The sequence below is a fragment of the Lonchura striata genome, chromosome 4 (genome assembly GCF_050655825.1).
Source record: "Lonchura striata isolate lonStrDom1 chromosome 4, ASM5065582v1, whole genome shotgun sequence".
NCBI lineage: Eukaryota > Metazoa > Chordata > Aves > Passeriformes > Estrildidae > Lonchura > Lonchura striata.
The window spans coordinates 61,959,883-61,984,769 of record NC_140706.1 but is presented as its reverse complement, the minus strand read 5'-3'; the positions used below and the strand labels follow the sequence as shown (position 1 = coordinate 61,984,769).

Here is a 24,887-nt window from a genome sequence, read left to right as displayed (position 1 = left end):
ACAAGCAATGACCGGTCATTTTAATTCCCTTGTGAAGGAAACAAGTATTTGCAGGTAGCAAGCTTTTTTTTTTAGATGCAAACAAATTAAAATTTTAATGTATAGTTGTTTCCTTTTTTTTTAGCATTGCATGCCCATGTAAAATTTAGAAGTAAAAGTTCAAATCATTTGGTAAAGAAGGAAACCAAAGAAGGAATTAAAAAATCTGCTTTTAGAGAAATCAGGTTTTTCTTTCCCAGCTACCTGTTAGCACCATTTGCATATTTCACCCACTGTGATAACAGTAAACGCTGGCAGAAGTACAGGCAGGGGTCTCTGGTGCCTGCAATATTCCAGAGCCACTCGGAATGCCAGTGACTCCAGGCTCGCCGCAGGAACTCCGGCGCAGGGCATTCCCCACCAGCAGTGGGGTTGTCATGGCAGCTCCCCCAGGAGAGCAGCCAAAACCTCAGCAGCCCCACTCACAGCATCCAGCATTTGTGCCACTGTGTCACACAGCCAAAGGGTCACAGCCAGCACCAAAATCCTCTTATTGTCACCTTCCTGATGCAAGGACAGTTTGCTCTCATTGATGAGAGAGATTTTCAGCTCTGCCTGAAACTGCTGCTTTTAGTTAACCAAAGTAGCACCAAAAACTGGATTCAAAAGGCTGCACAAATTTTTGCTAACTTGGGATTTATTCCTCTCTGCTTAATAACCAAGAGGACTTCATCATCATTTCCACAGATTTCCAGAATCCGACAACCGAGTCAACAGGAAAAGCTGCAAGAAAGCTTCCAGAACACATCACACACATCCAGAGCACAGCAGCACTGGCAGGACCTGGGCACAGATGTTCTGTGAGGTGCAAGCTCACACTCTAAGTCCCTAAACCTGGGAGTCATTTCCACAAGCTCTGCCTGCCCACCACTCCTCCTGATGCCCTTGCAGTGCTGTTTCAAGCAGGTTGGAGTTAAATGCTGTGGTTTAGCAGTGCTTAAAATTAATCTTTCTGTTCTGATTGAAAGCCTCTCCTCACCTCACCCCTTAACCCATCCAGTCTAACTGAACTGAGAGTAAGGGAGGAAATAATGACAGGTTTTATGTCAGAGTCTAGGAAACACAAAGGGGTATAACTGTAAGCAGGAGCATCCCTTTGTTGTCTGCAGAGCAATTCTACAGAGTAAGGTTCGGATCTGTGCACAAAAGATGACAGGAGCACCCTTAAAAATGCTCCAGAAAATCTGCTGAAAATGGCTACTAGGAATGGGAACAAATAAACAAGTTTAAGAAATGCAGAATTCCCACATATCCTTCCTCACATATTCATATACACAGAGCTTCCCCAGGCAAAAAATACACAGGAGTAATCCTGAGTGCCAGTGATGGGATGAGCTGCTGAAGGTGGAGACACAGCACTTTTATCTTGGAGTTCAGGTTGAGGCCAGCCTCTACCTGCTCCCACACAATGTGGCTCACCCGAGTGACTCTCACCTGTCAGTCACACACCAAGACAGATTACTGTAAAAAGTATTCACCTTACTGTAAAAAGTGTTACGTACAATTATAACTGAAAGCCAGATAAACACAGCTATGAGAAAGTTTTACTCAGATGCTCGCTATATTCCAGCAGGGAATACTCAAAGTCCCCCTTCTCCCCACAAATAATCCAGACTGGCTACACCTAAAATACACAAGAATGAAAAAAGTATTGAACAAGTGTATGCAATGAAGAATAAAGACCTGCTAGAATTCACCAATCCCAAATCACCCCACATGAAGTGAGGAAAGCATTTTCAAAATTAAATTAATGGAAATGCATTTTACCTAATAGGTATTTTTTTCTAGGCTTTTATTGTCATAAACTCAAGGGAGGATTTCTCAAGGTGCAAACCTGTGTTAAAATGAAGTCTTCATCTCCTACAGAGTTAAAATCAATGTATACACAGCAATTAATGATGAAAGCTTTTTACTCAGTGTTCAAGAAATTATTAAGTTTATATTGTTAACTTGTTTGCATGTGATTTCACATGCTGCAAATCCACCATGGTCTAACTCACAAATCACATAATTCCACTCCATCGAATATCTGAACTTAGGTCATAGGAGAGGGGGTTTTATTACTTTAATCAGGATGTAATCAGTTTAGAAATTTATAAAAAAAAATTATGAAAACTCTTTTTTTTAAGTTTCATTAGCAGTGGAATCTATATACATGACTAGGATATCAGGTATTCCAGAAAGTTAGAGACCAAGATTTAGTTTTTCAAACTAGTGTATGATGCTTCTTTTTCCACTATCCATCCATAGTATTATCCATTCTTTGTCACGCTTAGTGCTAAAAGCACTTTTCTGTTAACTTTGCATGTTTAAATTAACAGGTTTAAAATGTGTTAAACCCTATTTATTTCTGAATACATCACACTTTGCCAGACAAATATTGCCTCTGACGTGGTAACTCCACTGCTATCCCTTCCATTACAACAAGAAATTACTCATTGGTGCTCCTCTGAAAGCTCAAGACTGCTCAGGTTGTCTTGCTGCACTGCTTTTCTTCAAAATATGTCTCTACACACAGCAGAGTGGAGAACATGTGCATAAGCCTGGACTGGTTTCGTACTCAGTCCTTTCCTCAGAATCCTTTCCCTTGGTCTCTCTCTACAGCTTTCTGAGACCACGTGCAAACCACTCAGGGTATCCCTGCTTCCTGATGGGCGCAAAAAAGAACCCAACTGAAGGAATGAAATCTTGAGACATTGGATGAAGCTTTTGACAAACACAAAGAGATCTCTTAGAGAGGTACATCTGACTAAATATGCACGGTTACAGGAGTGTCATGACTAACAACAGTTTGTAAGACAGTTACTGGTCAAAGCAATGCAAAATCACACAGCTAAAAGCACAAAAAATGTGGTTTAAATGCAGAAAAAAACCCCACAAACATGAGGTGTTGAAAAAGAAGGGAGTAAAACACATCTCTGAAAAGTCAAATTCCTGATCCACTGCTGTCTACTAGTGCAGTGCTTTCATGTCACAAACACCCATCATATTTACCTTCTAAAATAGGCTTATGTTTCTGACAAATATTTAAAACCAAAGAAGTTTGCTCTTTTCAAATAAATACTTCTTCAGTCAGATCAAGCGACTGAATTAGAACATACAAATTGTCATCCATATGGAAATCCCTTTCCACTTACCACAACACATGCCTTGAAATGTGATTTACATCAATCCTTACTGCCACAAAAAGAAGATACATTCCCCTCCAGAAGAAACATGAATGATGATCAACTGTTTATAAACAGAATTCATAATGTATTTATTGATTGCCCTTTATGAAGATACAATGGACAAAAAATGAACGTTTATCAAGAAAATATTTTACTTCCAATCTCCATAAGAAAAATACTCCAGAGACTGGAGCCAAGAAGGTTTTATAAACACTTGAAAAATTCCTGGAAATTCGAATTCCCTGAAATCTGTAGCACTAAACAGAGTTCTGTGATTATATATCAACAGCCCCAGCCAGCAGCTTGATGGGTAAACTGTCTTTATTCCAGCTCTACAAATGTGCTTAATTCTAAACATAGAAGGAAAGGCTATAAAGACAAATAGTTCATCTTAATTTAGTACATCTGATTCCATTTAACTAATCAGCTACAGGACTGCACAGTTTAAGCCTGAAGAGCCACACCCTGTCAGGGGAAAGCTTCTCTGGACGACAAATTCTCAGCAGCAGATGAAAATGGATCTAAAACATCAAAACTGTAAAAGATACAAGAAATATTTGTATTTGTTTTAACAATGGAAGAAATATCTGTATCTACTGACTTTAAGAAAACAGGATATTGTGTAAATATTTTAAAAAGGAAGAACAGAACATATAAAGCAAAAGGAAAACTAGGAAAACAGGCATGCACAGCAACAGCTGCATTTTCAGTTCAGCAGCTGAGACAGGCATTTGAGGCTGAAATTACTCAAGGACTACAGTGGGGTTTTTTCTCCATGAAAAAAATGCTGAAAAAAAATGCGAATCATTTTTTAAACATCAGCATGACAAATCTAGATACAATCTCCCTACTACTGCCTTAAGTGTGAGGGATCTCCCCATTTCTTGTACGAAATACTGTTCCTCTGACTGGGACTGATTATAACTCTGCTGTTCTGGCAGTTCTGTCCTTTGCTCCTTGCATCAACTTTTTTCCGAGTAAGCAACAGTAAAATATTTGTCTATTTTACCAGTCAGGTCATATTTGCAATCACCATTTTTGTTTCCTCTTTTGAAATACTTTTAGCACTGCCACTTCCTCTTCACTGCCAAACAGACTTATTGTAATTCTTGCAGTGTTTTCTGAAGCTGCCAGCCTTACATTTCCAGGGTTAATGGTGCAAAATGCAGGGAAGGAAAGCATTCCTGCACAAACAAGTCAGTAGTCTGACTGCCATTTCAGCTCCATCACCAACAGGAGCAGGCTTAACTTTCAATATGAAGTTTCCTCTGGGCAGCCTCAGGACCTCAAAAAGGAAGGTGAAAAGGGCATTCCCACCCTTCCCAACTGAGTACTGTGACTTTCACACAGGACTTTTTACATTGGAAATTTTATTTGGTTCTGCTCTTTCTCAGAATAACTTGACTAAAGGAAAGGGGGCATGTTTGGCCAATATTCTCAACTACTTACTAAGCCATCAATGACCTTCATAACTAACCAAGAGGCACACAAGAAGTTCAGTACTAAATTATGGCAGCTATTTGCCTGGTTATCCTGAGTCATGTTTTGTGACATGTTTTCAGTGAGGGTGGCTAGAATACACCCAGGAATAAGAAATACTGAGAAAAGTCAAACCAATGAGACCATAACATGCCCTTTCAAAAAAATACCGTAATTGCCAGTATTCTTTCTTAAATTAACAACCTCTTCACTTCACAGACATAAAAAAGTATCAAAGGCAAGTATGCTAAGCAATTTGGGAGCAGGCAAAAAAAGGAAACTGTTCAAGGGCCAGAAGCCCACACTGTTCACAAGAACAGCAACAAAACCCACTGCTGTATCAGATCTGTAGTAAACCCAGAAAATCGGGTCAGACTGATAAGATTCCTGCTGGTGTAATGAAGAAGCACTTGACACTCACAAAATCTTCTGTTCCTCACCAGCTTATGTGTGTCCTCTGTGACAGCTCTACTACAGAATCCCTCTGGGAATTTCCAATGTGCACAAAACTACACAGCACCAAGAGAAGGGTAAGCAAACTGCTAACCCCTGACTTAAGGCTTGGCAGAGCTCAGATGCTACAGAGACTGGGCAAATCTGACCAAAACAGCTTTAGGGTAGGCTGGAGAGCCTTGAAGTCTGAAGACATAAAACTGTGAGCTTGGTAAGACTCTAGACACCCATACCTTTCCTGCTGGCTGTAGCTATGGGGACTATGGGCACCACAATAACTTCCCCAACAGTCAACTTCCATGAGGTCATTAGCAGACAAGAAGGGACAAAACTCCCTCCTTTGTTCTCTGGAAATAATTGGAATTAGGTCAAATGCCTCTTAATTTCGGAGGCTCAAATGCACAACTATTTGTCTGCAAAGAAAACATGAAATACAGTAACAGATCAGATCGTGCTGAAAGAATACAAACTATCAATTCTGCTGCAAAATTTAGAATTCATTACTTGACCAGCAAAATTGCCTCATATATTAAAGAGAATATTAAAGGTCCTTTATCTCTGTAGTTAATTTAAGTAATTCACTTGTGTTTTTTGGTCTATTCTTACTCTAAAATTCCCTTTTAAACCCATGCTGTTGGTTAATTTTAAACTTTACTGCAGTCAATGAAATTATTCACGTTCATGAAGCTATGCACAACCACAGCTTGGGAAAGGTCTGAGGGCTTCCTCAACTCTGCTGGACACTGCAATAAACTATGAAATTAATCTGATTTCTAGGTCAGAGCTTCCACAAGATATTTGAGGTTTGGCACCATGCATCCTTTTGTTTTGTCCTTCAAGTTTAACAAATTCAGCAATGAGAGAAAAATGAAGTTTTCTGTTCCTAATAATAAATGTTGAATTTGTCTGCCTTGGATAAAGGGAGCTTGTTAACCTATTTAGGAAAACAGAAAAAAGAGGGAAAAATTGAAACAAAGACCTTAATGAGAGCAATTCTTCCAGGTCACCTTCTTAAATGACTATTCAATCGGTGGCTGTGTCACATAATTACAGCCACCATTAGAAAATGAACCGCTTTCCACTGATACTCCATGACAAGGAACAGCAGTGAAAAAAGAAGACAAGCCCTTCCTTCCCACAGGGAATCTAAGGAGTATGAAAGGAAACAGAAATGTTAAATCTTTGCTTGCTGCCTGGTAAACAGAAAAAGTCTGGCAGAAAGCCCAGGAAACGCCTATTACAGTATGACAATGCAGAAATACTGAATAAACAGACTAGTCAGGTCACCACAACTCCCACAGCCCCACAGCTGTTGGGAACAGATGACAGAACAAAGCACATCTCACATTTTAGTTTTTACTCTCAATTTCAAAAATATTTTTGAATTTTTTTTTAACATCTCAAAAACTTAATTCTGAAAATGAACACATGTAGAAATGGAAGATTGCATTTGGGTGTGATTCAAACACATCATCCTCACTGCAATGGAAATGACAGAAAGAAAAATAAGCTGTAGGAATATGCATAAGTTAAAGTGAGTTCCTACATGTATCTATTTCTTAAGGACTTCCAGTGCAGTAGGACTTCCTGGCAAGATCTGTTCACCACTTTTTCCAAAGGGCAAAACCGATCTGTCTGCCAAATGGCCTTTGCACTGATAATGTGCAGCTATTTAAATATCAGAAAATAACAGCTGAAAAGGACAAAAATTCTGGAAATCTTGAATAATTTTGAATCACTCTGTACAACTCATCTATCTCTATAACACAAAACACCCCTGAACAACCATTACCTCAGCCTTATCCGCTATTTCAAAAAGAGTCGATAGTTTCTGTATATTAAACAGTGAAACTTAATGCTATGCTTCTCAGTTGCATGAATTACACAAAGAAATAACAGCCTTACTAAACATGCAGTAAGTGGAAATTGGAACCAGAAAATTAGCAAGTGCAGCTTGTGACTGTGAACATAATCCAGTGTGTATGAAGAGAAAAACAAACAAGAGGATTTCCAGTCACAACACAAGGATATCTTTGCCCATAGGTGCATTAATCACACCAGCTCACTAGTCAACATAACAGATTCCCTCCTGAAGTGGCATAACTGGGAAGCCTAATACAGAGCCAAAAATAGCACCTGACTTCACACGGCCAACCTTCCATCTCATCACCAAGCAGCTAGGCTAAAAATAAAAGCTACTTGTATTATGAAAGAACATTAAAAGGAAAAGGGCACATTTAAGGACAGATATCTGGTTCAACCAATTTAATCAAATCTTACTGACTTCATGACACCCTGCTCCACAATATAAAGCAGTCAAAATTTAAGTTTTACAATTTTTTTTTCCATAAAGCCCCCATCTTCTTCACTATTATAGAAATCATGCCTTTGGCTAATCATCCTACTTGAAAAACAAGGTATCCACATACCATGGAAAACTTAAAACCCCCCAAAATTATATGGGTAAATATTCTATGTACTTTGGGTTTTTTTGGTTCTTTAGATCAGAAGAGTTTCTGCAGCATTAATCAATAACCTATTGCAACCCTAAGTTTCCAGTGTTTATGGGCAGACAATTTCCTGGAGATATTACAAAAGCTGCAGCTCTTTAGATGAGAACTATTTTTCCACAGACAAATAAGAAATTCAGACTCAGTTTTTGGCCAGTGCAGAAAGAATAAAAGAAAAGGCATAAATCTGGAAATGTCCTTTGATGACAGGTACAAATAATTTTTCATGAATCATTAAGGTTTAAATGAGAGATTTATAGTTTTACACTGGAACAGGTTGTCCAGCAAGACTGTGGGTGTTCTATCCCTCGAGAAAATTCAAGGTCAAGTTGGATGTGGCTTTGAGCAACCTGATCTAGTTGAAGATATCCCTGCTTCTCACAGAGGGGTTGGATTAGATGACCTTTAAAGGGCCATTCAATTGATAATTCTGTGATTCTATGTTTTTCCTATGGCTTGAATTATTCATGCAGGAGCTCCTAAATTCAGTTTTCTACTTAAATCCTATCAAAAATAAAATTAAGTAATTCTAAGGCACAAAATATTAGTTGAAATGCATGCTTCACTGAAATTTAATAGTTATGTAGAGATATAAAAAATCTATTGTTCTCTGAGTTCCTGTGTTAAGGGTTTCATCTTGCAGTCATTCAAAGCTGTTTTTCATAGCACTGCAGTAGGAGAGGAAAAAACTTTTGGTACCTTATAAATTCAGGTCTCTCTCTCAATCCTGTTCCCTTCATAGATACTACTTCACATAACAACAAGCCTTGATAAAATCCATAGAGTTCCTCACAGATTGAAGGTGCTTTTCACATGTATTTTAAGTTTTGTTCATTTAACATTATTTTAGCCCTTATGACACTTTATTTACTTAGTGTTCTATTTGTTTCAGCATAACAACAACTGTACTAAATTTACAGGTTGGTTTTTGTAATATTACAAATATATTTTTGTAATATTACCTTGCAGTACTAATAGCTTGCTAAACAGCACACACAGCTTTTAATGATATTTGATTCTTGAAGTATCCTCATCAGTTAATTGCACAGGAAGAAAATTCAGCTTCTAGATCATCTCTCTATGCACCATTTCAAACAATGACATTTAACAGATGAAAGGACTGGAACTCTGTGTAAAAATGTATCTATATAAAGTGCAGAGGTATTTTGTGCTCAAAAAATTAACTTCCATGCTTACTCCACTTTGCCTGTCATGAATTATTGAGGTCTGTTGTACTTGCAACTTGTACACAAAAACTGGAACAGCTATGCTGGGCTAGGAGCATCAAGTAAGAAAAATGAGGATATATCTGATTAATAAAAGCATAAGAGGCTCAAAACTGTGACAAAAATTTCATGTACCAAAGGAAATAGAAACTACTTTTCAGTTTGGCTTTCAAAGATCCAGTTGAATCTCATTAGCTCCCAACTTCAACCAATATTACTTCTAAGTCTGCTGCTGCTTCTGAATTGCTTTAATAAGCTGATAAACAGATGTAAAACACATTTGAAAATATGGAAACATGTTTGATTTCACATTCAGACAGCAAATGAATTAAAAATACACCTTAAGTACTGACAAAAGAACAGACCAGAATAAAAGGTGTCTCCATGAGTTTGTCTTTTAAGCAAAACCCAACAAAATGTCACACACACTTCTTCTTAATATCTGGAAATCTCAGTTCTTCCTTTTAACAAACTTCCAAAATTTCAGGAAGAAAAGCAAAATGGAACACAGAACTAAACCCCTGCCCAATTCTCTAGATCATTTAAGAGCATAGAACAGAGGTGCTAAACCCCATTTATCAATCAGTTGACTTCCGTGGCATCTGATGAGGCTCATTTTAAGATCACACCACAATATTTTCATTGCTATACTGCTATTAGCAGATTGGAACTCAACTTTGGTGAGTTAGGCAGAGGATTTAGGTGTCTCAGTACTTTTCTGAATTAAATGCTGACTCAGTGTGGGTTTTTCTTTAGTTGAAGAGTGAGTAGACCAGAAGGTAAAGATGCTTAGAGGGCCATAATTCAGCAATAGGCTGCTAAATATTAAAAGCCTCTAAAGCAGTCTGGATGACTGTTTCTGCTGAATCAGAACATGAGAAATGCTGCTGAACACTGGAAGCACCTGAGCAGCATCATAATGTTTTATGGACCTCTGTATCAATCACATCAGAGATGCTTTTGAAATGCATGAGGAAGTCCATTTAGTTTGGAAATTATTAGCTCAAAAATCATTAATTCTTTCTGAAAATAAATTTTCAGAGACCAGGAACAAGACTCCATAGATTGTTACTGAAGATCCATTTCAAAACCTTTATTATGTTTTAATTTTTTTAAATAAGAAACTTTAAGAATATATTCCAGGCTTCCTCCTTCTGTAAGACACCGAACTATGAAGTGTAGATTGGAGCAAACACAATCTTAAAACCATAACATCAGTAACAGTGAAACTCAGCACTGAAGGCTCTGCTCAGAAAGCAATGCTGGCACCCTTAAAGAATTTTTCACTTTCTTCCACTCATAGCTGACAGTACTTGAATCCATATGGTCTTCCACACTCCTAGGACTCATTGAAGAGCAAATATTCCCTGTATTTACACAGAATTATATGTTTATTCCTTGCAATACAAACCTCTTTTGACTCTTAAAGCAAATTTACATAATGGAAGGCCCAGTGCAAAATTTGGATTTGTACGATATTGAGATTCTGGCTGACCAAACCTTTTCAGTGGTCTGGCAAAAGCTATTTTTTCCAAAATTCTGTTCAAGATAACTACTACTAAACTGACAGTCTCCCAAGTTTCTGCTTTTCCAATAATAAAGCCAAAGTTCACTAAATGTATTTTTTTGTTAGAGGACTGCTCTTTCAATTAACCCTTTTTTCCTCTATCTAAAAAGCACTTTAGAAGTATTAATACATTACTGAAATGCATTTAAATACAGTAATAAATGTGAATTGGGGTACTTCTGTTAATTTCAGGTTTGTTTTTTTTTCTTGTTAAATAACCAGTTCATGAAGCATTTCATCATACTTTGTCTGCAGGGTGCTAAACACACCATGTATCAGGCCTCATTATTTTCACTGCATTGATTACATTTTTTTCACAGACAGAAAAACAGCAAATGCAGCAGTAGGATCTCTTCACACTCCAAGTCATATAATGTAAAAAGCTAGTTAGTCTAGAAATCAGTGATCACCTATTTCTGCCTAAATAAACAAATACAAACAACAAGGAAAACCTCATCTGCTTCAAGCTAAAAACTAAGATCAGGCTATGGAAGTGGAAGCAAAAATTATTCAATTTAATTAACGGTTATTCAAGATTAATGAGAAAAAAAGTTATATTGCCATATCAGCAAAAGTAGTTATGAAATAGCCACTGCTTCACCATTCTTTGGAGGTTTGTTTTTTTTTTTTTTTTTCTGTTTAACTTGCTTGCTTTAACATCTTTATGCATCTATCAAATCTGTTTCCAATTTTGATGAAAGAGGATTTTCAGAAACATTACTTAAAACACACATATAGATAAAAATGAAAACTACGTTTCAGTTTACAGCAAAACTGAGAACAGATGAGGGCTGCAGTGCTACACAGCTAGTGACTGGAGATCATCTTCAATGATACAGAGGGTGCTCCTTGTGTTCCCAATCCTAAACTGCTCTGTGGTACTTAAGAACAGCAAATGCAGCCTCAGCAAGTGAACTGCATTGTTATTTTGCACAGAATTCGAAGTTGTAGATGCAAGGTTCTCTGGTAGCTTTAATTGTGTTTCCATCACAGCTCTACAAATGGAATTAATCAAGGTCCACCTCAGTATGCCCAAATCCAAGCTGCAGCACTAATGTTTTTGCTGAATACTGCAATTTAAAGAGAATGATATCAGGATGTTCAGTCTGGATCAAAACACACCTATGGTTGCAGCTGATGGAAATACCCATGCAAGTAACTCCAGAATGTTTGGATTACAGGCTTTTTCATTACCATCATCAGGATTAATCTGCAAAACACACTGCCTAAAAGGCAGTGTCCTCACCAAGACTAAGCACACATAAGCTCATGACATAAAGAGCCTAAAGGGGTATTTAAATATTTTAAAAATTTATTCTCTAAGAAGAATAGTGCATGCAGAAGGGAGGCCTGTAACATAGCTCCTTCCACAGCCTGCACCTGGGTTTGCAGTGGCAGAGAAAGGCACACTGTGCACCAGAGTCTGCTTGCAACAACACAATAAAAGGAATATGGGCGGCCTCTTCATAGCTCAAGAACACAACTTCATGCAGCCAGCAGCAGCACCAGCTTCTGTTCAGTAGCACATCAGCAGCAGGTACTGAATCTGCTCACTACACAGGCTTTGAAGGAAACACTGCACAGGTTGTCCTTGTCACACACTTCTGACCACAAATATAATAACACGGCACCATGGCACCAAACTAAACTCCTGTTTTCTTCACTCAGGACAAGATTTCATTGGTTTCATCTGCATAAAGTACACAATGTCTGGAGAAGCATCATAATTTAAGCACATATAGGGATTTTTCTCTTATTTTTTTTCTTCCTGCTAACTTCCATTACACATATTGATTAATACAAAGTTAGTTGTCTGATCCCGAAGAAGCTGATTAAAAAAAAAATACAAACCCATTTTACTAAGATTTTGTAGGTACCTTGCATCAGAAACACCTGAATTCCTGTCACTCTATTTCTCCTTAGACCACAAGAATCATACGCTCTAAGAGCAGAAAATATTTCCTTAGCTGTGATTTCTGACATTCTCTTTAAATTCTGGAATATCCCCAGCCTTGAGATAATATAGACCATAAAAGTCTAAGGTAGGTTGTTAAAGGATTCCTTTTGCACTTCCTGCTCTTACAAATTCTTCTTAAAAATCAGGAGAATTTCTGTCCACATGGGAATCCCAGTTAGAATTTAACCATTCTTACACTTGTTTACAGCAGTATTCAGCAGTATTAGCCTTAATCCATTTAGCCACTATTGCTAAAGCAGGAGTAATAGTTGTGGTGACTAGTCCTTCCTTATGGAGGTTATTGGTGTCCTTATTTCTACTCTCAAGGTCTAAGGCTTTTGCAGATATTCCCCAGTGCCTAAAGAGCTTCCTAAGCAGCTTCTGGGAACATATGTTATTTTTACTAGCTCTGGGTAGAGTTTCAGCATGTGTGCCAAGCAGAGCTCCTTGGGGCCCTGTCAGTGATCAACTGATTCACTGTTCAAAATTAGAACCCAAGCCCAGCTACTTTTGGCAGATTCACTCAGTGGGAGAGTCTTGATTTTTGGTCTGTGTTCAGCACTTCCAACCATAGTTATTTGATTCATTTTACTGTGACCTTTTCTCCAGTGGTTTATTAAAAAGGACTGGCATTACAGAGCACTCTGCAGTGTATTGAGGTGTGCTGGCAGACACCAAAGCCTCCTCCAAACAACAACCTGTCTTAGCAGCTGCCTTAAAAAAAATGACTAGAGAAATATATTCTATTGTTACAAATCATCTATTTGATATTAAAAGTAGTCTTTTTCAGTCCAATTGTAAGTAGAAAGTCTGAGGCATAATAAGCAAAGTGGCTCATTTAGTCCCAAAATACAGGCATAACACTAAAAGGTTTTCTAGAAAGCATATATGGAATCAATGGAATATTTTTCCTCCCTGTTCTCAGTCTCCCTAAAAAAATACTTCTAGTGGACATACAGACCCCCAAGAAGGGAATTATAAATAATTATAATAATTATAAATAATAGTAATATAATAATAATGAATTTTCTATTCCTAATTAGTTTTTGGAAACCATCTGTTTTCTGTGAACACCATGTTGAAACTGCTGCTTAGAACACCATATGAAAGTTAACTGAAGCTCCAGGAATCTATAGTTCATCCTATTTCTAAGTATTCCATAGATGTTTCCCTGACAGGATTTTCTTTTGTCTTTTGTGAAAAGAAGGCTGTAACAGTATTTTTTGTTACAAAACTCTTTGTTTGCTACTCAAAAAAAAAAACAAACCCTTTGAAATTTTTAAACAAACGTTTACATTCAGTAGATGACAGATAATGGTGCTTTAAAAAAGAGGAAGGCCTATTAATAAACACAGAGGAACTCAAGCATCATGGAAGGACTGAATGCAGGTTTCTGCAGAGCTGCATTGAAGTCTAAAACTCATTTTTATAACTCCTTTATTGCATCTAAGAACTAGGTCAAACAAAATGCAACAGCTCAAAGCTGAAAGTGAGCAATAGATTCTCTGGACTCACACTGAGTTTTCTCAACACAGTATTTATCTGTATGGATATTCCTGAGAGCATCTGCAGAATGCTGTAAAAGATACAGAATGAAGTGCCTGTAGTACAAAAATCAAGTTCATTTAAAGTTCCTAGTCTTCCTGGGAAGATTATTTTCTTTGATTTTGTTGACTTATTTGTAGCACTTAGGACAACTCTAAAACGAGAAGGCTTAAAAATTGAAAACCACTTCCAAAATAACCCACAACAGAAGTGCAATCTCCCCCTACACACTGTTACTCATCATATGCTTCGTGCTTAATTAAGCGCTGTCAACTCAAATTTAAGTTTACACACAGTCCCCAGGAATGTTCAAGTATTGCCCTGTGCCTCAGCAAGTTACTACTGTGATAAGTCTAGGCGGGGAAGCAAAAAACAGTAAGACTCAACAAGAATAGAAAAGCAGAAAAATTTAAGAGTATTAACAACACTTATGAAAAGAGCACTATTTCAAACATACACTGTTGCTGTACGAGACCGACTCGGGGTGGAGCGCAGGGAGAGGATGGGGAGAGGTGAACGCCGCTTTCCCCTAAAGCTCTGCAAGGGCTCAGCTTCAGCGTGGGAACAGACGGAAGGCGACACAGGAATCAGGTGCACACACTTGTTTATTGAGGGTGCGTGCTCCCAAGATGCTGGGGACACTGGCGGGGTCTCGGATATAACCCCCAAACCAGGGGAGCTGGGGGAAAATGGGGCCGCAGCCAATAAGGATAGGGCAGGGGTGGGAAAAGCCCTGGAGACCCTGGGGAGGCAGGAGGCAGGAGACCCCGGGGACGGGGGCGGCGATGGGAAAGGTGGGGGGGGTGGGAGCCAACCGTGTGGCGAGGGGGAGGGCGTCGCAGGACAGGGGAACGTGCAGGGAGGGGTGTTGGAGAGGCTAGATAAATATAATTATTCATAAACAACACAGTCAGGATGAGAACAGTCCTCTCTGCTAGCTGGACAATGCCCTTGCCTACAGATGGATCCAGGGGTCAAGTGGACTGTTCCATCTCACCCCCTGAAATGTATGATTCATCCCACACCTGTATCCCTCCCCTAAAACATCAAGTGCTTGTAACCCCATTGGCCCGAGCCTTGTTCCAGCCCACCTTGAAGCCCCCTGATAAGGGGTCTCCGAGGGGCCACACGGCCTCTTGGAACTTCCACCCTCTCCTAGAGCATCCTTTTGCCTCTCCCCTCTCACACCCTCTCAAGCCTCGCCACGTGCTGCGTCTGGCAGCTCGAGGCAGGACCTTTCTCCATCCCTAATAAACCTTATACCCCAAGAGCAACCTTCAGAGATCTCTCGTTTCCATTCATCTACACCATCCTGGAGCGCCAGCGTCCCTACAGCGGGGGAGGGGGAATGGGGGGGAAGAAGAGAAACTGCAACTCCACAATACACATTTCATCTAAGTTCATATTAAAGATGGCAGGAGTGCAAGTTTAAAATATTTTTATAATGAGAAGGTATTCTATGCCTTTTAACAAGTATAGAAGTTAAAAAGTAAACAATATTAAATTTATATGCCTCATAGGCTATGCGCAAATGTATCTACCCTCAGTCTGTAACTGGGCCACCCTCTTTTTCATGCACCTTAGAAGGTATTGCCATCCTCTGCCAACTCAGATTTCCCAGTAAATAGTGACTAGTTTTCTCAAAACTGTCAAATTTTATTGATATTTTAAGAATAAAATATTTTAAAATTAAGACTTTTGCTTCAGTTAAGTAGACTGAAGTAAGGGCCATATTTATTGTATGTCATTGTAAACTCCTTATATCCAAATGAGTGCATAAATCCTCCATGGGGTTTATTTATTGTCTGCCACATGAAGTGGTGGATGCTGCATCAGCTTTTTCTAAAACTGTCTGGTGACATTATTTTAAAGAAACACTGCAAAAGTGCATTTCATTTACTCCTTGATGGTCCCTCCAATATCCACCATTCCAGGGAAGCACAATTGCTCACCCCTTGGAACAAATTGACCCAAAGGAAAATAATACATTTTTTTTTAATCCACTGAACTGAGTTAAGTTAGAAAAAACATTCATTGTATGGAATTACCTTTCTGTGTGGTGAGACTATAATTACCTAATGTGAGTGGTCTGAAGCATCAATATTCCATCTACTGAAACACAAGAAATATTTTCACCAAGTTGCAAGACTACTTATTCTTCCAATACAATGCTTTTAATAACTTTTTCTACAGCCACAGCTAAAATTTCCCAGTAGCTTTCCAACAGATTTGCCATTAAAAGATTTTAAAATTACTCTATACTTCTCTGCAACAAGAAAGGAAACAATATATTGATACCTAAAATAATATATTGATGCCACTAGTTTACAAAATCCACTTTTTACTACAATTCATTCTTCACTGGAGAAAAGATTGCTAGAGAGGGAGGGGGGGAAAGTAAGTGAAAATTATTTATAAAAAGTTCATAGTATCACTCTGAATAAAGTCATGCCACACTTATACTATGGAGCACATGCAGTTAAGGGTACATTGATGCAGTTTTAGAATTTGTTAAATTTTACACAACTTTCAGTAGAAACTAGGTATATTATCAGCAGGAAAACAAAAAAGCATCTACACCAAATTAAAAAAAGGAAAAAAAAAGAAAGAAAAAAAAAGCTGTGGACATTCAATCTTTTCAAATTGGAAAGATGGCAAAGAGTGTTGAAACAGATAAGTTTATCCCTCAACTCATGCACAACTAACACCTTGCTCAGAGATACATCCATTTAAATACCTTGCCTAGCACACACCAGCAGCACAGACAGCAGGGCAAAAAGGGGAAAGGAGGTATAGAAAAGCCTGTCATATTCAGACTGAAATCACATGGGGGATTTCCAAGGCTATCTTAGTACTATAATAATGAAAGAATAATGCTGCAATAGTAGAAGCAAAGCAAGCAAGACAAATGCAAATCAAATCCTATCAGAGAGGTGATGGAAAAGGGTCACTAAATTAGAGAAAAGCAGATATCAAGTTTCTGCTAAAGAGGTGATGCACAGTAAGTAATTTGCAACCAGCAATTTTATTCTCACTGTTTTGCAAATGAAGAGCTTGTCAAGTGCTCTATGTATATCCATGTGCTAGTGAAAACATGCAGGTGTTTTTTGAAAATTAATTACTCAGAATCCTAATTCTGATCTAAGAATTTAATTTTTAAAATAATTGTAAATGTTCATAAGTTCTGAAGAATAACCTAATACATAAAATTCTAAGAACTGTCAGCCAGATTTAACCAAATAATCTAGTCTAACAGAATATTAGAAGTGAACAATCTGTTTCAAATATAATTTTTATTTTTAAAAAATTCTGTTGTTTTGAGGATACAAATTCTGAAAACAATTTTATTTACATATTAAAATACAAACCCTCAAGCATATATATATATATATGTATGTATATATATGTATATATAGTAAAGTGCTATTTTTCTCACTGAAACCTGGTGATACACTGTTAGAATAAGAGTTCCTTTGCTAATATTCCATTTCACAGAAAGCCTGCACTTTCTATTATAGCAAATTATAATTTAAAAAAGTAACTCTATAGAATAAGACAAAGTTATTACTTGTTCCCTGTCATCTTGGGACAGTTTATAAACATTCTACACAAAACATTCTGTACAAACATTCTACACAAAATTACAAAGTTACACAAAATATCTAACCCTTAGCTACAAATAAATTTTTTTGTTTGCTAGTCAGACTGAAAATGACTCATGATATGAAGGAACATGAATCCTCTAAAACATTTTGAGACTAATTGTATATGAATATATAAAGCACTGAGAAACACATATGTTGGGGAGGATGAATAAATATGATTGCCTGGCAAAAGATTTACAATAGTACAGCCAGGATGAAAACCAACCCCCCTACTGGTTGAACAATGCCCTTACCTACAGATAGGTCCAAAAGTCAAATGCACTGTTCCATCTCAACCCCCAAAATGTACGGTTCACCCTGCACCTGTAACCCTCCCCTGAAGCATCAGGTGTCTGTGACCCCATTGGCCCAAGTCTTGTTCCAGCCCACCTTGAAGCCCCCTGATAAGGGGTCCCTGAGGGGGCAGACACTCTCTTGGAACTTCCACCCTCTCCTAGAGCATCCTCTCTACCCCTTGTCTCTCCCCTCTCCCATCCCCTCAGGCCTTGCCATGTGCTGGGTCTGGGAGCTCCAAGCAAGACCTTCCACCATCCCTAATAAACCTGATATCCTAAAAGCAGCCTTCAGAGATCTCTCGTCTCCATCCATCCAAGCCGTCCTGGAGCACAGCGTTCCTTGCACACATAAAGTTCAGAAAGAGCCTCTAACTTCACAATCATCCCGAACAAAGTCAATTTACAAAAGAGGTATTAATATTCATTCCTCATGTCAAACCTGAAAAAGCTTCTTTAGTTCACTCCCCAGTCAGTTTTGAACTTCATTTAATCCTTTTTTCTATCATACAAATGAGAAAGTGCTGTAATTCTTATCAGTCTACTAACATGGATTCACAGTGGGGTCTACACGGGAAATCCCATTTTTTCCCTCAATCCTTCCCCAACATTTACAGCAGCAAATAATTTTTGTTCAGAGCAATGGTAATTTTCACAATACATTGCCAGGAATCTGTATAAATTTTCTTTGGCTTTGAAAAGAAGGAATATACACAGACACTACAATTTTGGAAACACTTTGGAAAAAAAGAATATTCCATGTAAAATATAGCTCCATTTCCAACTATCAGCCAAACAAACAAGAAGACAGGAGTATTTTGCCTCTAACACATGTGTGAGTCCAAGAGAATTTCACCAAGAAACTCAGCTACAGATGAAGAAAAAACCCAAACAAAAAGCACATGAAAATGTTTGGATGTACTTTCAGATACAAGTTGAAAACTTGAGAAGGGTGAGACACTGAGGATTCATATTCAGAAGAAATACCCAGAGACCTATTCTCACAGCCTTTCCATTGTCCAGAAGAACATACCTCAGTATGCATGGTGCATTTGTTTTCAACCACTGGAAAACAGCCACAGCAAGTATACATCTCATTTTTCTTTGTTTACCACTTGACTTTTTATAACTTATCTTGTGTAACCAGACTATTTTCTTCATGACAGCAGCATTCTCCATACGATAGCACCAAAAATTATTCTATTTCCTCTCCTCAGGGACACTCTTGGTAAAGAAACAATGCCCTCCACTTCCAGCTACCAATGAAGACCCTGCTGACAGAGCTAATGCAATGAAAGCTGCTTTTATTGCTTAGCTAAGAATCCTTATTCAAGCAATATGGATAAACTGAAGTTTTCAATTTCAGATAAGTGTTCAGAAACTTCTGGGCTTGCATCTGCATCCCAAGAGATGAAGAAAGGACGTTTAAGTGTTGTGACCTGGCCTTATAAACTCCATGTGACTAATCATGTTTTAATCTTAATAGCTTTAAAACTAGATGTGCTTTTTGCTTAAACATCAATCAGGCTGAGTTTTCAGGCATGCCCTTCCCCCTACTAAATCATTTTTCCTAGCTGTTTATATCCAAAAGTCCCATGTAAATCTTACTTCTTACAAAGGACTGTGACAGAAGCTTCAGAAAGCCTCAGACAAAAATAATAAAAGGTGCTAAACTACCAGTCATTTTCAGAGGTACACAGTCCCTCACTACTTCTGAAAATTTCCTGTTCATGTGTTTTTAATTTGTACTGAAACAAAATATCTGGCAAGTCCATTTCCATTACAGAGGTGTGGTGTCATTCATACTTTGTTATGTAGGCCTTAAATGATGATGAAAAAGAAAAGTTCCAGAATAGAAGCTCAAGGAATATAAACTTTCATCTTCAACTAGTTATTGCCAAAATACATGAGCAAGCTGTGAGAATTACTTTGGAAATCACAGAAAAATGACTATCCATAAGAAGTAATATCGGACATCTTCATTCCCCCACTAAATTTATACTGTTCTAAAATTTGAATATTCAGTGACAAACAGATAGAAAAAAGAAGAAGCTATTAAATATCACAAATATTTTTTTAAAGTCAAATGTTTGAGAAGTAAAAGAACAGAAAAAATAATGTGTAAGAAATCAAAATGTATTAATGTGCCAAACCCAAGAAAATCTGTAACATTACTAGTTCCAAGAGTATTCAAAGGCCTCTCAGTCCCTAAAACTTTTCAGAAAACACCTTTGCACCTTGGACTGAAACTTCTCTCCTGGGCTTCTTGATAACTTGTGACAGAAGACAATGACGAGACGATTACCTACGTCAGTCCAAAAGCAGGAGCAAATCCCTGCCAGGTAAAGGAAGATTAGTGCTTGAACTAGGAGTGTGCTCTTAAGGAGGTGACAGACTTCAAGGACTGCAGGTAATAACATCACTCTGATACTGAAACTCCAGGAAATTGTATTGTTTGCATATGAAAGTGAAGGAGGAAAAAATACAGAGCTTTGCAAATGCAATTTCATCATTTGTTCATTGTTCCCCTAGATTTCACATGCTTAGAATATCCGTTTTACTGCATTTTTGCTTTAAGTAAAAATATAAATTAATATATTCTAAAATTTGAAAGTATATAATAAATATTAAAAACATGCCCTAATACAACAGATTAGTGTAAAAAAATTATGGAACAGACCTTGCATGGGTATCTGGAGATTTCCCTACTTAACCCCCCCAGGTCCAGGGAAGTGGAAAGAATACTTTTCCCTTCAAGGCAAAAATATCAGCCACAAAGAGAGCTGGCCAGAACAGTTGTTTGCTGAGATGGGGCTTTTTTTGAGTCAGATGTTCAGGACACCAGCGTGTTCTCTTTGCAAATTAAACCAGAACACCTTCCGACTTCCAAGACTTCTCCAGATGTCTGCCTGTACAGCCACATGGGCATATTCTAAGTGTCTGCATTGTTGAGTCCCTTGCAAAATACAGGGAGAATGCTTATGGTTGCTCTTCTCCTCATCAATTTTATCTTGATTAAATCAACCAGACCCTTGATTTCTTTAAAAGAGGAACAGCAGATTTCTACATGCAAGGAAATGGCACCTTCATAAACCACTTACAAAGGGGATTCTGGCTCTTCTGGTACTCTTTGTGGTATAATAATATTTTTTTGGGGGGGGTTGTTTTTTTTTTTTCTTAAGAGATAAGATGGAGAAAGCCAAGAAAAGCCAAACCTACTAGCCAAAAATCCAACTCCCCATTTAGCTACAAGTTATATTCTTTCTTGCTTTCTTCTGAAATAGTTTGGTTTCTTCAAGAAGCCTTTAATAAATACAGAGATATCCTGCACCATATCTGAGTAAATAAAACACCAAATAAATATGAACAAAATAAATATTTAAGAACGTGGCATAGATTGCATATTTGCACAACAGAAAAAAAAAGAAAAGATCATTGGTTCAGTGAACAAGTGCTACAAGAACATTGACTTTTACAGTCTACACTGCAAACACTGAGTTATCACTCCCTCCTATGTGAAGCTTTCAACCTCCAAGCCATAAACAGGGTCAGTGTTCCTTTTAAGTGCTGGGAAGCTCTCTACTTCTAGAAGCTGGCTTTTGTTGCTATTACGTTAATATTGCTTTTCCATCTGAGTCGTCAAGTTTCTCTGTTTAAAGGTTCACTGCAAATTAATCATCTAGCAATATTTTAAACTTTAAAGACAAATATTCCTTTCCTCTCTCCAACAAACTGATGTTTCCTGCCATTAATTTAGTATGGAACAGAATGTCATTTTTCTTAGCAACTGGTACAAATATAAAAGTTCGTATTTTAAGATTTCAGCTGTGCTTCAGTAAACTTAAGAAACAGTAGCTGATTACAGCCAACCAAGAAGCAGCTACAGATCCATCAACCTGACAACCTGAAGGCCAAATCCTAAAACTAGAAATTCTGCTTACAGCCTCCATTATGAACAGGAATGGAGAAAATTCAACCTCAAAACCCTTTGGGGTTTTACCATGGTTGGTAAATAGCTTTACACTGTAAGATGTAGCAAGATTCTTAAAGAAAATTTGCATGTTAAAATGTTATAATGTAAGAACTGTTTGCTGAAGGAACACAGAAATTTAATTACAGGAAAAAAAAATCCAGAACCTCAAAGTAATGAGGAACCTGTGACACAAATCCTAATCTGGCATATGACAGCTGCAGAATAAATTAGAAATATTTTTTACCAGACTAATTATCTGTTAATGGGCAGGCTCAGCGGGACATAACAAATTCCCAAGGTTTAGTTTCCAAGTCATGTGACCCAATCTTTAGCCTGGCAGATGGCAGACAATGACTGCATACCGCTCTTTTATTCCAAGGGCTCCACACACCATTTCTGTAACCCATCACCAAAATTATTGTAATCATACATCAACAAAGATACAACTGGTGACACCACTACTTCTGCAGTGATTGTTTCCCACACTGTGCAGCATGTCATTTTTATTAAGTGCTGTCAGCTCTTGGTGTGTGCAGACAAAAATTGAAATCCCAGTAGGATTTATCTTCTCTATAGATCCACAAAGACTTCAGCAAGCTGGATGTCACTTTTAGCAGGACACACATGCTTGCTGTTAGCTAAAATACCAGCAAATTTTTCGGTTTCCACGCTGTAATTTAAAAGCGCTGACTTCACACCAGGTTCTGATTTTATGTTCATTTTCAGAAATAATCTATTATTTTAACATTACACTTCACAAGGCTGCTAGTCTGATGGCAATGGGTATTACCGATCACATCTCTAAACTGCACCTCGCTGAAATAGATCAAATTCACACCCAGTGGACACCAGCCATCACATTCCCAGTAATGTTACACCACAGCCCCACAGCCAGAATTGGGCATCCCTGTGGGAAGGAAAGAGATATGTTCTCTATTCTATCTGTACTGTACTCCAGGTTATTGATCTCCAGAAAGCAAGAATGGGACACAGGGGCTCCCCTGCTGTGTCCCCTGCTGTGACAAATTCTAAAGACCTTTGTCCCAGAGAGCCAAGTTTTACAGTGCTAGACTATAGCTGTTTCACATGGCACGACCTTTATTTTTTGCATATGCAACAAAGCTGAAAAGCTTCCTCAGCATTATTGTTCACTTCAAGCTTAACACACTCTTCTGAGATGACTCCCTAGACATTCAAGGGTCTGTTTCTTTTTTAATCCTTTTTCTGCAGCACCTTCAGCTTCACAATTTTGCTGCTTTGAAACAAAATCCTTACAATTTTCCTTTTTTTTTTTTTTTTTCCCTCCTTAAAATTATAATTTCACTTTGCACTTGTAATGTGATCCTCTGGAAACTGTGATAAAATTGTAAATACTCTCCAGGCTAAATCATAAACCCCGCATTATCTGCCTGTGTATTTAGCACCACAAATGCTTTGGAAAGTGTTCCATGATGAACATGTACAGACGACTTCTGTATTTTCATACTTAAGAGTATTTTTTAGATTGCTGCAACTATGACAGAGCAGGGTTAATTTCAGGTTGGATTCAGAAAAACACTTCCTTCCACATATGACTAGAGATGGGAATATTTCTATGTCCATGAGCAGAGGCCAAAATGATCTCCTCTGCTCAAGTATGCTACTTCCTCCTTCCTTCTAGCAATAAACAACCCTGGCTCCCAGCTCTGAGCACACTGATTGGAAGTCTGACCAAAAATAACGTCTAGCGGTGTCCATGGATGAATTAATTTCCTGCCATACAGACTTCCTGAAGATTACAGCCACTTTAATTCTTTTGTTTTCAGTAAGACTTGCAAGGTTTGTATCCCACACTGACTAGACATCTGTCCAGAGATTCCCTGTGAAACAATTCCAGCCTCCAGCACATGCCCAACTTCCCTTAAATCACATTTCACATCAAACATTAGAAGAGGTTTCCTAGCATTAGGATAAAATTTACTTTAGCTGTAATCATGCACACTTTAGTATTAACAGACATTCTAATTTTTACTTTATCTCCAGCTTAACAGCTCTTCCAAAGTGGTAGATCACCTTTAGTTACTGAAAACACTCAACCCAATCAGTTTTCAGAAACCTTAGAGATTGCTGGACTCCAGTTATCTGCTGAAAATAGTAATAAAAAAATCACCTCTTCATTATTCTTATTTTTGCAGTGACTATCTATCACCAAGTTCCACAGATCTGATCTTGACTGTAAGACTATTATTTCTTTTTCTATATATAGGGAAGACACAGAAGTAATTTTCTTTTTCTGCTAGGTTTTTTTGTTCATCCCCCCCGAAAAACTTGTTGATTATCTTTTTATAATCTCAGCTATCCCATTTCCTTTAATCTTCCCACATAGGACATGTTTCCTTACATCTTTTTACTCCTTTCTGGATTTCCATAATAAAGCTGTCTCTAGCTGGCCTCACTGCATTGAATAGGACAGAGCAAAGTGGGCACCTGACACATACATCAGAAACAAAATGATTGACTGTAATTTCCACATGGATGTTGGTATTCCCCTCCCACAACAAGTGACACCATGAATTCATCTTCACATCTTCAGCTGTGATCCTTTGCCACTTCAGCCAGAACACTTGTAATTTCCTATCTGCTTTGTTAATAACCAATGAGTGTAAGATTACTCAGCCTGCTTCATCCTAAGATCTTTCTGCAGTTTGCCAAGATTCTAAGAATGTGTTGTCCAGGTTTCCTGTAGCTCATCTGTATTTATTAAGCATAGCCTCCAATCCATCTTTCAGGTCATTTCCAGAGACTCATAGAGACACACATTCATTGACCCCTGCTCAGTATGAAATTCCAGTTTGGCAGTGAGTCATCAACAACCACTTGGAACAGCAATATTCCAACTGTGCATTAGGTAAGAATTCCATTATTTCTGGACCATGCTTCCCTAGATGATTGATGAGAAAAGACAGCATGAAAAAAAACTTGTTTCAGATATAAAAAAGTAGCCACTATTGTTTTCTTCCCCTTGTCTCTCTCCCCAGTCAAGTCATTGATT

The 24,887-nt window shown here is 38.0% G+C and overlaps 1 protein-coding gene across 3 annotated transcripts in view; it reads right to left on the bottom strand.

Annotated features, from left to right (window-relative positions):
* DCLK2 (doublecortin like kinase 2) overlaps positions 1-24,887 on the bottom strand; it is a 79,777-nt gene that overhangs the window by 34,755 nt on the left and 20,135 nt on the right. The gene's annotated exons all lie outside the window — the stretch shown is intronic.